We start from the raw sequence: 12522 nt of genomic DNA on the forward strand, positions 1-12522 counted from the left end.
AAAAAAAAAAAAAAAAAAAAAAAAAAGGAAAATAACAAACGTTTAACACGCTAGAGTAACAGAAAGCACACAAGCAGCTCTCCGAGCTGTGAGTTTGAGGGGACATGGTCAGGAATGCACGGACGTTCAGGCTATGAGAACTCTCTGCTCACTGTAGTGGTGACTATGTTCATGTGCAGACTTATCGAAACTGGTTTACACTTGAAATGAGTGTGTTTTATTGTATGTAAGTTCTCCCCGACTACTTCTGATTTTAAAAATTTTAACAAGTGCATTCACTATTCACTGAAGATGCCGTGTGAAACACTAAAGATGGAAAGACAAATTAATGATGGTGGTTCTGACAGTGCAGCTAACATACTGTACTTACACATCCACTATGTTCCAAACACTGACCAAAGCCAGTTTGCATTTTTAAAAATTTATTTATTCAAAAACTAGGGATGTACTGTATGGTGACTCACATAATATAATAAAAAATATTATAAAAAAAGAATTCTCTAATGAAGAATATTATAAATATAAAAAATAAAAGTAAAAATAAAAAATAAAATTTATTTATTTGACAGAGAGAAAGAGTACAACCAGGGGAAGCGGCCAGCAAAGGGAGAGGGAGAAGCAGGCTTCCCACTGAGCAGGCTGCCCAACTCGGGGCTCCATCCCAGGACCCTGGGATCATGACCTGAGCCGAAGGCAGACGCCCAACCGACGGAGCCACCCAGGTGCCCCCCAGTTTGCATTTAATGTAGGGCACATTAATCACAAAAAACCTAGTGGTAGGTTTCATCATCCTCCCATTTTTCCAGACAAAGACCTAAGAGTTTAATCAAGTGACCCACGTCATACAGATACTAAGAGAACGAGCAGAGACCGAAAGGCAGATCCACGTGCATCGACCACCAAGAAGCAGTGCGTGGGGACACAGATATGTCACAGCCAGCCATTGCTTGTGGAGGACCCAAACACGATCTTCCCTGTAATACATGTGTGCTTCCGTTTGATTAGTATGCCAGTCGTCCCTCCTGTTTTGACTTACTTTCATCTGACTCGTTCCCAGTGACCCTGAGGTCTGCTCTCTTTCTGTGTAATGCCCCACGTGGTTAGTGCTTCATACCACCCGCCCCCTCTTCCATTCTCACCACTCACCTGTGATGCTAATTTGCTGGGGTATTTGGTGCCTGGCACGAATCCCGCAGAGCATGCACGCGGGAGAGCGCTCTGTACAGGGAGCTTCCTTTTCTTCTCCATCTAGACTCAGTCCGTCCCATCGTGGCAGGTAGCATGCCACGGGCAACGGGCCAGGCTGCACACACAATCTGATGAAGGGATGGAAACAGAAGCGGAATGCAGAGACACGCTCTCAGCTTTTAAGCATTTTACAACATATGTGCTGGGAAAGTGTCCCACTGGCTGCGTTATTCCAGAGCCTAGGTGTCTAGGGCGAAGCGAGACAATGCTGCAGTGAGGGCACGTGCATCTGTGCATGTCGGGCTGGTAGCAGCTGCCACAGTGCTTTCCTGTCTGCAAGAAAGGTTCTCTTTAAGTTGACTAATGAGTCATAAGAGACGTGTCTATGCTTGCTGGGTTTTATCCCTCTCTTCCTTCAGAAAGAATGGATTCCACACCTGCAAGACCATTTCTTCCCAAATGCAGTGGTTTAAAAACCTGCACACCCACCTTAAAATTGAAGGCCATAATACAGATTTGAGACCTGGCACTGTCACTCAGAGGCTGAGAGATTGTGGGTAACTCACTGATCATTTTCTTCAGTGGCAAATGGGGGGAAAAAATACCAGCACTGCAGGCTGGAATGAAAATTCAACGAGATAATGCATTCAGAAACCTTTTACGTAAGCTGTAAAGAACTGGAACATAACCTATAATTATTGCTCTTGGTAAACATCTCATTGTGCAGACCCTTCCCCTTAATAAATAGCCCTGCTTTCCATTCAAGGAAAATCCCTTAAAGATCACATCATAAAATCATAGAAGAATGTGCTAGAAAGGAACTTAGAATCCAAAACTTGCGATTTTCACATGGGAAACTGAAATCAAGGAAAGAAAATGTTTTGCTCATAATTCTGAACTTGGTTACTCTTACCTGCTCTGAGGTTTTGACATTTGTTTGGATTCTAGAAACTTACATGATCAATTAATATTATTATTGCCAAGACATGTCTATATATTTGTCAATTCTGTATGTTTCCTATGCCATTGTCTAGAAGTTCCCCCAAGACAAAACATCATTCCAGACAAAACATCTTGTACACAGAGAGCATAATATCAATATTTTGTAGGTTTTCCTATCATCCGAATTCCAGCAGTGGAAACCAACTCATGCAGACTTGGAAGTGACTGAAAATAACTGAGTCATTATATCTGTACTATGTGCTCCTTTGCTGGGTACCCAGAAATCTGGGATTTCTGGAACATACTGCCCAGTGGTGTTCGAGGGATGGCTGTTTGTGGCCAAGGTCCACATCTTTTGGGCAAAGCTGCTTACTGTTTGTGGGAATGGGACAAGGAAAAGGGTGGTTCTCAGGAGCTAACTCTCCCCAGGTCGTCACCTCCCGGAGCAAAAATCCAAGATTCTGAGAGTTCTCAATTGTAACCTGGACATCCAGACTGTTTTGACATTATATTTGTCAAGGTAGGAAGATGGATTTAAAAGTGTATTAACTTGGTTTGTAACATTTACATATTTAGACACACGGTGTGTGGGCCTCTATTTGTGCTTTTGTCCTGGGCCCTGCAAATGTTAGAGGCAGATCCTGAAAGCCATACCTGCAGGCTGTTTGCTTGAAATGAACAGTGATGTTTTCCAAAGCAGAGCCTACCTGAAACTGGTCCAGGAGTTGTGAATAGGTGCTCCACAGCACGAAACTTGTGATAAGTGAATAAAGAATGAGCTCCTGCTTATTACACAGCTCTCTCTGACTGGCTATGAGGACCACTAGTGCCATTTTAGCAACAGTGCTGATATCATTATTTCCCAGCCTTTATAGCATAGAGTATGATTTTAACTTATTGTGGTTTGGTTTGGTGTTGTCTGTTTTTGTCCTTGTGTGTGTGTGTGATCTGTCACTTCACCAACATATAAGTTCTGGGACAAGGTGGGCCTTGTCTGGCTTACTCACTTTTTTCCACAGTGCCTAGAACAGTATTTAACAAGGAAAAAGCATTTAATAAACTCTCTTTAAAAATTCATCAGAGAGTTGATTTTAGTATACACTCACAGCTCATGGGCCCCAAAGACTGACAAATATCCAATTGCCTTTACCCGTGACTGGGCAGGCTGGAGCTACAGGCCAGTACATCAATCATTGCCTACTTCCCCTCCTCAGGCACAGCCACCAGAAAAAAATTTAAAACCAATTTTTAAAAACCGTGAGGTTATTTCTCACATTGGTGTCTTCTTGCAGGCTACCTGCAGGATGTCATCGGTATTTTCAGAAAAAAGGATGCAATGCTCAACTAAGATAGGATTGCACTGTATCATCTCATTTAAGCCTCCGTGCGAGGGCTGGCTGATAGTTATTCCAATACTCGAACACATTGAGAACCGTTGGCTTGGTAACTTCTAGGAAAGCCCAATAATAAAAACTATTAGTAAACAGTAAAAAACGAAAACTTCCCCCAAACTCACTGGCAGCTTTCCCAGAGCGATGCCTTCATCAGGTATTTGCAGCAATCATTAGCTTCTGATATCTTTTAGGAAATATCTAGGTCCAGATTCATCTCTGGGTCCCTAGCAGAAAGGCTGACACATTCACAGTGAAAAAAGGAATAAATAAATGGATGGATGAAGGACGGAGTTACTGCATGGAAGCTGGGTTTGGGGCCTAGCTCTGTATCTTATTACTGGTATAATAGATAAACTTCTTAACCACGTTGAGCTCTTTTTTCCAAGGCAGATAATGTCTACTCCACTTCTTTGCAAGACATTTATAAAGAACAAATAAAGTAACAGCAAACACATAGCATTTACTATGTAGCAGGCATGCTCTAAACACTTTGTATGCATTATCTTATTTAATCCTTAAAAAGTCCTAACAGTGGAGGCACCTGGGTGGCTGGACAGTTAAGGGCCGGACTCTTCAGTTCAGTTCAGGTCATGGTCTCAGGGTCAGGGTCATGAGATCAGCGGTGGGACCACGGTTCCTGCTGAGCAAGGAGTGTGCTTGATGATTCTCTAGCTTTCCCTCTGCCCCTCCCCCCCACTCATGCATGCGTGTGCACTCTCTCTCATTCTATCGCTCTAAAACAAATAAATAACAAAAGTCCTAAAGTCCTAATAGGAAGGTAGTCATAGCATTTATCATTCCGAGGAAAATAAGACAGGCAGCAGGTAAGTGACTTGCCCAAGCTCACTGGGCTTATAATTGGGAAGGGCTGCATTTGAACCCAGTGGTTTGGCCATAGAGTCCCCACTCATTACCGTTTCTCCACATGTGCGGTAACATTTTGTTAACTATAAAGCACTGTTCAAACAAAGAACTTAGTGTTATTCCCTCTCTTGGAATAGACGTGTTTCCCCTGCTTTGGGCATCCAATACGTGCCCTGAGTCTCTGCAAATCTGTTTGAATTCTGTTCTCTTGAAATCACTAAGCAGAGTGTTGGTTTTCAGGGAAGTAGCGGACATTCCCCACTTTACTGAACTTGCTCGTCAGCCCTGTTAGACTGAGTTAAGGCTTTGTTTTCATTTTTACCTCCTTCCAGCCCAGCCTCAGTAGTATAAATCTCGGCTTTCATGAACAAAAGAATTCAGAGCCTCTTACTTATATTGCTTATTACTAGATCTGCATCCTGAACCCAGCTATCCCGCCACCACCACTGTAGCCCCAGGAGCGGCGTGTTTAGAGCCTCATTGATTGAAACCAGCCAGATGTTTGGAAATTGAGATGCTTGCCTGTGCTGCCGCAAAGGAGCCTCCGCGATGTGAATTCCTGATGGCAGGGAGGGGGGCGAGGGGGGAGGGCCCCATAAAATGAGCAAACAATAAAGAGATGATTATAGGTGTCTCACTTCAGCGCCTGGGTCGGTAGCTGAGCAAACCTGAATTGGGTTTTAAGCATTAGTAATGAATTTAATTCTCCCATTTGGGAAAGGGTGGTATCAGCTTTCAGCATAGTGGAGGCGGTATTACTTTCAAACGAAAATTTGGGAACTGGAGAAATGGAGGTGTTTGACCCTGAGAATGGGGCCATTTGTGATCACGACTTTTGAGGAAGTAACACACCGCGGTGGAAAGAGGCTTGGAATCAGGGCTCAGATCCTAGGTCGGTCACTGGCCACCCGTGTTACCTTGAGGAGATTCTAAGTTTCATTTTCTCCTCAGTAAGACAGAAATTATGAATCTACCTTAAATGGCTATTGTGAGTATAACGGGATCTCTGTCTTTTATTTCTATGGTTATATTTGAAAGCCAAAAAGGCTATGAAGGGATAAAGGATAAGAAAATACTACACAAGGTGGGACTTAATCAAGTTAACAGCTACTAATCAGTCATTTGACAAGTATCTGGTTCTTGGCTGAATGTGCCCCTGTGGCATTACGCCTCTCCCTATATTTTCATAGAGATTTTCTGCATATTTTTCAGAACATCCCGGTTCCCAATCCTGTTGCTTCCTTAGCATGTCCAAACCAAGCATTCAAGCTAACCCACATTCAAATTCCAACTGTATTATTTGTGAATTTTGGGACTGTGTGACTATAGGCAGTATTCTTAACCACCCTAAGACTCAATGATCTCATCTGTAAAGTTGGAATAATAGTTAATATTTATCTCATAGACTTATAAAGATTAAATGGGGGATACACACACACACACACATTTTATATTTAAGTGTTTGTTTTAGCAGCATGTGGTAAATACTCAAAAGATGGTCACTATTGTAGAATTAGTCTCATTACTATCATTTCAAATATATACATCTATTTTATGAATAATAAAACATATTAGTACGCCATTGGATAGCTGGATATGGTGAGATGCACATTTTGTTTTTGATACTTGGTGTCATGAAGCAACATTGAATTAAAAATATTTGCACTATGGGATAGGCCAGTGATGGGTATTAAGGAGGGCACATATTGCATGGTGCACTGGGTGTTATACGCAAACAATGAATCATGGAACACTACATCAAAAACTAAGGATATACTGTATGGTGACTAACATAACATAATAAAAAATTACTCTAAAAAAGAAATTAAAAAATTAAAAGATAAAAAAATAAAGATAAGTAAAAATATTTGCACTTGTCTAGCCCCTACCTACAATCTGCACGTGCTCCTAACATGTAGTTCTGTGGGCAACAGCCCCATTAAGCAGCAGAAGGTTGAGACCACTGGGTGGCTTGTGCCTCAGAGTTTAAGTGACCCATGGAACATGAACGGCAAGTCAAGGGTAACCTAATAACTGGAATACTGGGAATGCTTCCTCGGTGAGCAAATAAGCAGAAGGGACTGATGTGACTTGAAAAAACTGGCCACCAAAGGCTGCCCAGATCTGATCCTGCCCCCCTTTCTCTGTCTCTTCTTCCCTCATGTCCTCAACATACATCCTGAGTTCCAGTGTTTAAAATACTGAGAGATCTAGGGGCGCCTGGGTGGCTCAGTCGGTTAAGCTTCCGACTCTTGATTTCGGCTCAGGTCATGATCTCAGGGTTCTGGGATCAAGCCCCACTCAGGCTCCATGCTCAGTGGGGAGTCTGCTTGGGATTCTCTCTCTCCCTCTGCTTCTCCCCCTACTTGTGTTCTCTCTAAAATAAATAAAAGAAAAATCTTAAAAAAAAATACTTAGAGATCCTCGACATACTATGCTAAGCCATCCCTTCAAACTGTGCAGATGCAGGGACACCTGCCTGGATGCCTCTTCATGGGCATTTGGACACCAGCCCCTTAGTCTCTTCCTACCTGTGCCTCTACTGGTGGTTAATCCCTCTTCATGGGCAGTTATCGTCTTACATGGATAATGATAATAAAATGTCATATATTTTGACGTCTTACTATGAGCCACATGCATTATATTACTTGAGCTCCTATAAGGCAGGTCATTGTTACCCTCATTTCATACATGAGGAAATAGCTTTTAGTGGTGAGAAAATCTGCTCAAGGTCACAGAGTTGGTCCATAGCCCATTTGTTTGTGTAAGGTGACCCAAAAGAGGAAAGACCCTGGGAGTGTCATTTCCAAGGCTTTTGATGATGAGCACAATGGAAGCACGAGAGTCAGTAAAGGCTGAATGCAAAAACCCTTGGTGGCTCTTGGTGACGTCTTTCCATCTGTCTGCCTAGACTCCCCAGACTGCTCTGCCCCCAGCATCCTCTATTCTGCACACTCAGCAAGCAAACCATTTTCTAAGGAGTGGTTATGTGTACCCTTCACCAATGCAACCAGTAAAAAGAAAACATATTTCTTAACACACAGCACCCACAGAGAGATGGCTGATGCTGAGCTGTGGGGGTTTGAAAGATAAATCTAGGTTACTATCCAAGCCCTGGCCTGGACCGCCAAATTCGGAACGCTTACACTTCATATACATTAGCATCTCTGGTCTTCATGCCAATGATCAGAGACAAGCTTTATTCCTGAGGATCAGAGAGATTCAGTGACCTGCTGAAGACCAGCTGGTAGGTGGGCAGAGCTGGAATTCAAACCCAGGTCTGACTCTACAGCCCTGATTTTAACCATCATGTTATACTGCCACTGGGCAACACTAAAGCACCACGCACAAATAAACCCTTTTAAGAAGTTTTGTAAAAGACTAAATTCCAAGAAATCAGTCATTATATGTCACGGACACTAGACCAATTTGGCAGAAAAATGAGAGGTCAAAATATTTCTTAGCTTCATTCAGCAGGTGTGGAAACAGGTTCAGAAAGTAGACACGATTTGCCCAACATTGGGCAGTTTATTAGCTGCACACGTAACACGAGAACCCAGACGCACTTGACTTCTTAAAATCTGTTTGCTTTTAAGTCTTGTACTATTAAACGAATATTGTAAACTTGTTGGATGAGCTAGCCAAAGATACAAGGAATGGCAGAAATACTTTGTAGGAAATGTCTTCATGGTCTACCCAAGTTTGTCCAATAATGCAAATTTATAATACTCCACTCCAAATTTATGTTAGGTATTGGGAAATAAGTAAATGTAGAGCATAGCCTTACCCTCAAGGAGCTTCTTTGTTGGGAAAGGAAAGATTTAAACACCACAATTCAACTAGGACATGCTGTGGTGGCTGGAATAGCTGTCCCAGATACTGTTCTGCAGAGTCCTATATGGATGCAGACAAAATTCAGCAGACATGAAAATGGAACTATGGTAATCAAGGAAGGCCTCTTGGGGGAAAGAAAGCACCCCCACACAGGAAGAAGTTAAGACTTTGCTGGTTGCCAGGAAGGAAAGACTTATTTGTGTTACCTCAAGGAAAAGAGATTTATTGTTGAAGTAAATACAAATATAATGAATACAAAAATAATAATAGCTGTGAAATTACCAATCTCTTATTATGTTCCAGGAATTATGCTAATAAGCACTTAATCTACATTCCCCCAGGAATGATGCTGTCAGCTCCAGCTCCACTTCACCTGTGGGAAAACTGAGGCCCAGAGAGGTTAAACAAATTATCCAAGGTTATACAGCTAGAATTTAAATTCAGGCAGCATAACTGCAGAGCCCTTACTCCCAAGCTTGGAGTAGTAAACGGACTAGAATTGGGCCCTGAATTCTGTGTGTGTGTGTGTATGTACTCACACATGTGTGTGTCTCAAAGGTCACATAAAATCCCAGTCATAACATCTCTCCTGGCTTCTACCTACCTATTCCGTTACAACCTCGCTACCAGCCAGCTCCGCCTGACTGCAGCTTATCTGGGAACCACACTGTCTACACAATCCTGAATTGACCTCCTAGCCTTTGGGTTCAGCTTCCAAGTGAGTCAGTCCCACTATCATTTTCGTCATCATGGACTTCTAGCTAGCACCAGATCATGCAGGATCTAGGTCACTGGCCTCCCAATCTGTGGACCACATTTCACTTGAGTACTCAGCCTCATCGTCCACTTGGCTGTAGCTCGAATATAGGCAAGAAGTCCCATATTCCACTGCCCACCTAGCAGAGGCTGTGGACACAGCAGAGTGGCCTGGAAAGGATGAAGTCAACAGTGTAGGCAGTGACCTCAAGAAAAGCATTTGTTTTCCATAACCCAAAAGAGGTTCTTTATTTTCTTTCCAAAGAAAGAAAGAAAGAAAGAAAGAAAGAAAGAAAGAAAGAAAGAAAGAAAGAAAGAAAGAAAAGAAAGATTTTTGAGATAGAAGACACCTCGGATCCATTCCCATTTTACATATGAGCACATGAGGGCTTGGGGAAGCCAAAGTGTAGCACCAAGATCAGGGAACAATCTAGAGGAAAAGCAGAGACCAGAATTCTAGGTTCTTGCTCCTGCAATCCGGTTCCCTGCTCCTCATGGCACTTGGGCATCTAAAACGAACACTAAATTGCAAACACTGGTCTCATGGCTCTACTTTCTCTTGTAGCATCACGTGACTCTGAAAGAGCTGGGGGTCAAAAGAACTGTTTGCTTCTAATTGTCTCAATAAATTTTAAAGATGTTATTACGTTGTAGTGATTAAGAACTGGTAAGAGTAGATGCAATGTGATAAGAGCAAGGCCATGAAGCTTAATAGCCCTTAGCTGATTGTCACCCTCTTACTTTTTTCTTTTTCTTTTCTTTTCTTTCTTTTTTTTTTTTTTTTTTTTTTTTTTTTTTTTTTTTTTTTTTTTTTTTTTTTTTTAAGAATGAACAATTCTACCCAGGGCTCTAAAGCACCCGGATCCAACAGCACTTTATATTTCCTGCCATAAAATTGCTGGACTGGAGCAGCTGCCAGTTGAAGTGAGGATCGCATAAATAAACACCAGAGTTCTGATCCCCACAACATGCCAGCCTGGCCCACGAGCTCAAGAGACAGGCAGAACAGATTTCTGTGCCAAGAAACGTGACCTTTCACACACTTTCAAATACCCTGTCTGTTCTTTTCTGTTGTCTAATTCTTATTCCCTTTCTTCTTTCCTTCCCATCTTCCTCCTCCCCTCTTTCCTTCCTTCCTTCTTTTGTTTGGAGCCATTAAGAGAAAATATGTTACACAGCAGAATCACCTCCGATAGTGGGCAATGGGATGGTGTGAGCCAGCACTCCACTAGATGAGCAAAGCAGAATTCCAACAGGGCCATACGTTTAATGCCTCCTACATACAAGAGCCAGACTCAGTGCTTTACCGAGGTCATCTCATTGCACTCTACCTTGCAAGGCACTTATTATTATTCTTATGATACAGAGGAGAAAACTATGTCTTGGAAGAGTTCTTAAATTATTTCCATTATATCATATGGTTATGGAATGGTAGGATCCATTTAATGGTTCATTGATTGATTGTCAAAGCCCTAAAATACCCACAAAAGTAAATTTCAACGTTGGCAAGAAAATACTTAAGTTCAAAGAAGTTTCCAGGAAGATCCATGATCCACCCAGATTTCCTCAAGGCTACATTTAACATGAAATGACAAATCTCTCTCTATTAACGTTAAGCTGAATAAAATGTTTAGTATGTTCCCGCCAAATCCTATTCCCTCTTTGAAACCCATCAGGAGTCAACATTTGCCATTCTCGTAAATTCAGTGCATTTGGCTGAAAGCGCTATTGCTGTGTCTGTCAGCACCTTGACAATGCAAGTAGTAACAGAGATGGGAAGAAGAGTTCCTGATATTATCATCTACAGTCCAGGTCTCCTTTTCTACTCCAAGGATGTCCACACAAGGACATTGTGCTTTGATGAAGTAAGTTACCTAAATGGCACACATCAGTGGAACTGTTTTGTATCCAGCGAATATGGGAAATATCAGTTGTATTATATAACATTATAAAGCAGTAAGCAGTGACAACAAAGTTAAAAAAAACAAAGGGATAGTCTATCTATTATACAAATTATGACCATTCAATGTCATTCCAAGTTATTACTGCTTAGAGGAGATAAATCAGACACTAGCTGTGGAGGTTGTCTGAGTTCTCTGCTCTTGCTTGATCTTAGACCATGTTTCTGGCAGCATCAAGTGCTTGCAAGCTTAACTCAAAACTTTTCCTCAGATGAAGTCTAAAAAGGACAAAGCTGAATACTCAGAGTGAAAGAAGCACCAAAGAAAGACTGAAGCTACATGCACAGCCAAGTGACAGACCCCAGTCTGGGCAAAAGGGAGACACATTACCAGAGTCTGAGGCATAAATTCAAGACCCCGACTTGCTGGGGTGGGTGGGAAGCAGTTAAGAGAGAAAGGAAGCTCACCTGTGCAGCCCAGAGCACATGCTGGGCCAGCAAGGCCCCTGTGAGCTTCCCTTTATCAATATACATGGTTTTCTGCTTTGTCATCTGCCTCCCCCTCCAAAGGCTGTACTCCTGTAAGACAAGACTTCTTCCTCTACTCTGTGCAGCAGGCACCCACGGAGGCATGAGGCTTTGTAGCTGCTCAAAAATACCAGTAAAGGAATAGAGGCATTTGGGCTTCCTTCCACGCACCTGCCCTCTGCTCTACCATATTCTAGAACACCTGGGATCCAGAAAGGCACACTCCCTGTGTCTCTCAAGTAGTTAATCTAAATGAGAATATTTAATGTAATGTCTATTCCTGAAAGGATCATATCCTGGAGCAACTTCTTCCCCTGAATAGAATACCCTCCCCATTCCAATAATTTAGTTCTCCTCAAATATAAGGAACCATGCCTTGTACAAGACATTGTCTTTGAGAAAAAGAGCCAATATTGGCAGATTGTGTTGTGTTCCCAAATTAGCAGTCTAGTACCCCCACCAGGGCCATGGGAGGCCTCTTCAGATAGAAGGTCTGGGGGAAAAACATGTGGCTAAAATAAAAGTGTCTAGAAAAGTTGCTGTAGTTGCACCAAGGAAATATATTTCATATTCTTCTCTTGATTAGCATTCTAATGGTTTCTGACTCAGGTCTAACAGCTTGGAGAGAATATTACAGGCAATTGTGTAAATAATACAGGTTTTTTTTTCAGTGTGTCCAAATGTATAATTAAATGGATAATGTTACAGCTCCCAAACCCGCTAAGGCCTGTTGCCTAAATGGAGAGCTTTTGAAATTTCATCCCAATACATGGTTACATGATACATTGCTTTTATGGCCTGCTGGGCAAATGACTAGTGGTTTGGAAAAGGTCTGAATGCATATTTATAGTAGAGAGCACAATGATGTTCAGAGGGCCAGTAAAATCGTTCTAGTAAATAACATGAATTATACAAAAGCATCTCTTTATGTGTCTGAACTTTTCTGATGCAGGATGCGTGTCCACACAAACACACTTCATCTCCTTAATGTCTGCAGGTAACTCTTGCTCCAAATTCTATGCAATCAGATGTCAGGGTTAACCAAATTTGAAGGAGAAATCCGACTTCTGAAACCCCTCGGCAATGTTCAATGTCTTCTAGAATTCTTGGAGGATG

This window comes from Ailuropoda melanoleuca, chromosome 9, assembly GCF_002007445.2.
Source record: "Ailuropoda melanoleuca isolate Jingjing chromosome 9, ASM200744v2, whole genome shotgun sequence".
NCBI lineage: Eukaryota > Metazoa > Chordata > Mammalia > Carnivora > Ursidae > Ailuropoda > Ailuropoda melanoleuca.